Source organism: Mirounga leonina, unplaced genomic scaffold (genome assembly GCF_011800145.1).
Source record: "Mirounga leonina isolate KUSES-001 unplaced genomic scaffold, KU_Mleo_1.0 Mir_92, whole genome shotgun sequence".
Taxonomy (NCBI): domain Eukaryota; kingdom Metazoa; phylum Chordata; class Mammalia; order Carnivora; family Phocidae; genus Mirounga; species Mirounga leonina.
Window position 1 is genome coordinate 26,588,539 of NW_023270852.1, and position 5,880 is coordinate 26,594,418.

Consider the following 5,880-nt stretch of genomic DNA (forward strand, 5'->3'; position numbering starts at 1 on the left):
TTGGCCTGGGAAGGAGCAACAGAGCCTGACAGAGTCAGATGGGCATCCCCATGGGGTGTCCAAGCAAGATGAAGGGTGGTATTTCCGTGCAGCATCTTCCTGCTTGGATGAAGTGTCAGAGTCCCAGAGGCGTAGGAAGGGTTTTACCTGTTCTTACCTTAAATAAGCACTTCCTTCTTACTTAAGTTCCCCTTACCCTGGGGGTAAGAAGAAACTAGTAAATAAACACATTTATTGATGGGAAGTCTCTTACTGTCAGACGCTTACAAATACGGAACAGGAGAAAACTAGGATGAATCCTACGGTGTCAGATTGTCATTGGAGGCTTTTGTGGTTTTCAAGATAGAAATAGATACAGAAATATAGATGTAAATAGTGCGTATGTGCAAATATGTATGAATATATATGTGTGTATGTATGTACAATTATTTGTGTGTATATGTGTACATTTATACATATATATCTCTGTGTGTATATGTATACCTTAATATTACACGTGCACACATCTTAGCTCTCTTCACTTGGAGGACTTGGGAGCAGCTTCACCCCAGTAACAAGGAGCATACAGAGCATCTTGATTTCTGTAAAGAAATGGAGTTCTTTGCAGGATTGTCTGATTTCCATGCTGGGGCAGTGAAAGTAAAAAATGAATCTGGATATCTTGTACCAAAAAAAAACCCAAAAAGGAGTGCTCGAAGAATACGGGGACATATCTAAAGAACACAGGATCCGGCTTGAAGGAGCTCCCACTGGCCATACCTGGGACAGTTTGAACATCAAAATAATGAGTTCTAACCCATTGGATAAAATAGGAATCCATCAATATATATTGATAGAAAGAAATGAAAAAATGGCAAGTTTGATAAGGAACTGGATATTTACATAATCTTCAATTTCTCTCCCATAAAAACGTATTAATTACAGAGAGGAAAAAGAATGACTTCATAGTGGACAAGACTGGCAGACACCATTTTAATCAAGTGATCAAAATACTCATCACCAGGGATGGGACAAATCAAAATCATGGGCCACCTGATGGGATGTGGTGGGAGGAACGTGGCATCGCTTCTTTGATGTTCCTTTCAGAGGCCCAGAGCTGGCATCAATCAAATCATGAGAAAGCTTCAGACAACTTGAGGGTGATTCTACAAAATAAATGACCTGTACTCTTTAATGTCAAGGTCATAAAAATCAAGGAAAGACTTGAGTTTTCAGAGTAAGGGAATGAAGATACATGTCATAAACACTACACAGGATTCTATACTCTTCTTTTACTTGAAAGGTTGTTTGGGAAACAATTCACAAATGTGAATGGGATCTGAGGATTAGAAGGTAGCAACATATTAATGTTCACTTTCCTCATTTTGATGGGTTTTCTTTGGTTATGTGAGAGAATGTCCTTGTTTGTAGGAAATACTGAAGTATTTGAGAATGCTAGGGCACCAGGTTAACAACTAACTCTTGAGTGGTTCAGAAAAAAAGAAATTATTTGTAGTCTTCTTGCAACTTTTCTGTAAATGTGAGATTATTTCCAAATTAAAAAAGAGAAATCCCAGGTAAGTCCACAGATCAAAAGGTGGTCTTAGGTTCAGTATTAGAAACTACTGGGTTAAAGGGTGTGGATCCTTATTCACTTGGGCTTTCCATCCTCACGTGAACGTCTTTGTCATATGAGAATGTTGGGGGAAATGCAGATTCCTAGGTCCAACCTAAAGCCCATGAGATCAGAATCTCCAGAAGTAAAGCCTGGATATCCTTATTTATGATAAGTAGCTTTTAGGTTCAGAGAAGTTTGTGAAATATTAAAATTCATTCCTGAACCTTCTGTCCAAGGCATGCAAGGTGTGTCAGTTTAGGATCAAAGTTGTGAAGGGTATTTGTGCATTAAGGAAGGCGGCCAGAGCAATCTTTCTAAATCCTATTGCCAAGGAAAGACCTTCCGTGTTTAGGGGTCAACAAAGCTGCTAGCAGGGGAGTGGGAGCCCTGGAGACCTCCTAGGTAGTCACTCTAGCGGAGGGCATGAAAGGGCCTGTTGTCTGGCAGAGGATGCAAATAGCACGGTTGGAAAGGAAAGTGAACCGGCCTCTGGTGGGCCCCCAGCGACTGGCATGCAGTGGTCTCACAGTGTATGCAGGGCTGACCCCTGAGCTGATGTGAGTGGAGTGTCTTATGACCACTGGTGGGGCTGGAGGAGAATGGTGGTGCGGGATGGAGAGCACTGAACACTAAGGGCTGCAGACCGGGAAATCTGGCAAGGACCATTCTCTATTGATTGTAGCGTCGAGAGCGTGGAGTGTTCGTGGAGGTACCGTGCTGGGCTGTGCAGGGAACTGGACCAGCAGGAAAACCAGGCTGTCAGTCAGGGGACTAACTTTCGACAGCAACACCTTGAGGCCTCAAGGAATCGTGTGAATGTTTGTAAATCAGAGCATATGTTAACCTGAAGGGGAAGTCAGATGCACCTCCTAAAGGGTTAGTGTATAGCTTCCGGGGTTCTTAGAAGATCCAGAAGAGGGCAAAGGGACCCTAAGAAAGCAACACCAGATTCCACACTAATCTAGCATGAGGGGGCTCGAGTCATTTTCTCTTTAATTAGAAGAGTTGGATGTGTGATCATAATTCTACCTTGAACATGAAGGAGTAGTTTATACCAGTGACATTTCAGTAGATCTGTTTTCGTTTCTACCATACTGCTTGGCACAGGCGGGCATCTGGTACATGATGACGAACAAGTGGCTAAAACAGAATGTGATCAATATCATGTCCACAGATTTGGTTGGGAACCCATGTTAGGCCTGCTTTTGTATTCTGCAAACTTATATTAAACAGGTTACTGAGATACAAGGACTACATTTTATAGTGCATTCCAGATATATGTACCCAGTCTCCCAGACCTCACCAGACTGTGATTAACAATGAGGTCAGGTTTACCACGTAACGTCCAAATTACTGTGGCTCCAACTTTCATCTTATCTGATGACAGGAAGTTTCATTTTTTATGAGACTCCTCCACAAGTAGGCCTTTGCACTTCCCAGCTGCTCACGCATTCCACAAATCCATACTGTTCCAGCCACCTCTGTGGTTCTAGATTGCTCATCACAGATCCCCGCCCCCCCCCCCCATCGCCTCTCACCTCCTACAACTCCACAACTGAAGCCACCACAGCTATGCTGGCCTCAAGAGAAGGCTTTTCTTCCCTTCACTAAATGTTCCCAAAGGTGGACACAGACCCTTTAATTTCCCACATCATGACAGGGACTAGGCTGTAACATTTAGCAAAATTTTACAGAATGATTAAGGATAAGAGGAAGGAATTATAAAACTGACAAACTTAAAGATGGCTGTGAATTCTGAGTGCTCTGTGTCCACAAGCCAACACATGAGTTGTCTTGGGCCCTGGAGGTGCCTTCCAGCCAAGTTCCCAGGTTTAGACCATCTGGTAGGGTCTGCACATATTTTCCCCTTGGGGGTGACCTCCAGAGAGTTGGCCCTCCTGCAAGTCCAGGCCCCAAATCCAGAAGCCCAGGAGGAGAACACATTTCTCCCTGTGGTCTCTGTGGTCTCAAGCCACCTCCCCACTCTGAGGAAACCCCAGCCCTCCCCACTCATGGTATCAGGTCCATTCCAATGGCCTCTGTGAGATCATCACATAAAAGCAAAAAATCCAGTGGACTACCTTTCCCAATCTGTGTTTGAGTATTAGCACCTGTGAGATAATAGCAAGCCAAACTTTTCGGACTTAGCCTCACCCAGTCCCATTTCTTTTTTTTTTTTTTTTAGATTTTATTGATGAGAGAGAGATGGAGAGAGAGGGAGTGGGGAGAGGGGCAGAGGGAGAGGGAGAGAGAGAATCTCAAGCAGACTCTGCACTGAGCACGGAGCCCGACCTGAGCTGAAACCAAGTGTCCTATGCCTAGCTGACTTCGCCAGCAACTCTCCTCATTTCTTTTTATGACATTTTATCCACATGAGGTAAAAAACCAGAACTGTAGCTTCCCGGTAGTCCCTAAAGTCTTTACTCCCAATCTCCTGTGAGAAGCTTTTTAACAGGCAGTACAAGTACCTCAACTAAAATAAACAACACCACATAGACTGGGGGTGTCTACACCCACACCTGAAAGGAAATATTTCTCCAAAGGTATCGTAAACTACAGAGATGCAGCTCTGCCCATAATAAAGGTAACTTTTAATATGATTATGCCGAAAAGTTGAGATCTCTGGAGTCACATTGTCAAACTTCCATTCCAGAAAAAGTTCTGGTTCAACATTAGTATATCTAATCCTGTCCATTTAGATAATTTTCCCCAAACCAAGGATGAATCTGCATCGAGATGGATGAAAATTTCTACTTTTTGAAAAACTACTTGAAGATCTCAAATTACAACGTTGAAACCACTCTGCCTACCCCAGCCTTCAAAAATCTCAGGCTCATTTTTGTCGGGGCTCTAGTTATAAGTGCTATATATATGGTTGTCTACCTCCAGAGGTCTCTGCTCTTTGCAAGGGTCTCACTCACTGGGGAGTCCAAGCTCTGAGGTGAGGGTAAAGAGAAACTGCTTCCTCCATCCAGGGGACACAGCCCTTCCCCTGCCACATAAATATGGAACAAATTTTGATTTCTTTTCCTTGAACCTTAGATGCCTGGCTTGTCAAAACAGTCATTCAAAAAGAATTTCATAAAGGTAAGGTAATTAGAGTTAGCCAAATTGTGAAATTGAGATTCTTTAGGGATTCAATTTCTGTAGTCATAGGTCATTCAGAATTAAATTAATTTGGAGGTGTGGATTTTAGTGGGTTTAGTGGGTGGAGATTGTTAACTCAGATAAATTGAAGCAAAAGGTGGATTTTCTCCATACGTTTCTGAATAGACTTTAGGATTCTATAATTAACAATAGCTGGCAGGTGCTCACATCTATTTCTATTTATATTGGCCACTAGCCCAAACAATAAAAATGGATTTTGCCAATCATGAACTTCAAAATCATCAATGGGGGATGCCACTTTTAATTTTAAATAAATGAAGACCTTGGTGGGAGAGAGATTAAAGGAAAAGCCAGACCAAAATATTGAATACTTATAATTTCTTTTTTTAAAGATTTTATTTATTTATTTATTTGAGAGAGAGAGAATGAGAGAGAGCACATGAGAGGGGGGAGGGTCAGAGGGAGAAGCAGACTCTCCGCCGAGCAGGGAGCCGGATGCGGGACTCGATCCAGGGACTCCAGGATCATGACCTGAGTCGAAGGCAGTCGCTTAACCAACTGAGCCACCCAGGCGCCCTGAGTACTTATAATTTCAACAATGAACAGGACCCAGTCCTTACCCATGTGGTTTTTACAGTTCATCTAGTAAGAAGGGGATCTGTAATATCAATCAAATATTGAATTCCCCTCCCCTTCTTTTGGTGACCCTCTACCCATCTTTCAAGAAGTTTTCTAGAGTTAGTTGCTCTTTTCAGTGCTTCTGTAACACATAGTTCACACCCCTATTATAAACTGAGAATAGGCTTTTTATTTTAATATTTTAGTTAACCGTTTCCTGCCAACCCACTCACCTCTATCCCTTAACCGGGTGGTAAGGAACTTGAGGGCAGCTTTGTTCATTCATCTTGATAGCAACTTCAGGACCTAGCACAGTGCCTCGCACACAGTAGGCAATAAAAATTTGAATGAACGGAACTGAAGTGGAGAAAAAAGAATGGGAAGTTCTCTATGACTCCTTTTTCTGTATACTGTATTTATACCATGTTTTTAAAATTATAAGTACTCAGGGCGCCTGGGTGGCTCAGTTGGTTAAGCAACTGCCTTCGACTCAGGTCATGATCCTGGAGTCCCTGGATCGAGTCCCGCATCCGGCTCCCTGCTCGGCAGAGAGTCTG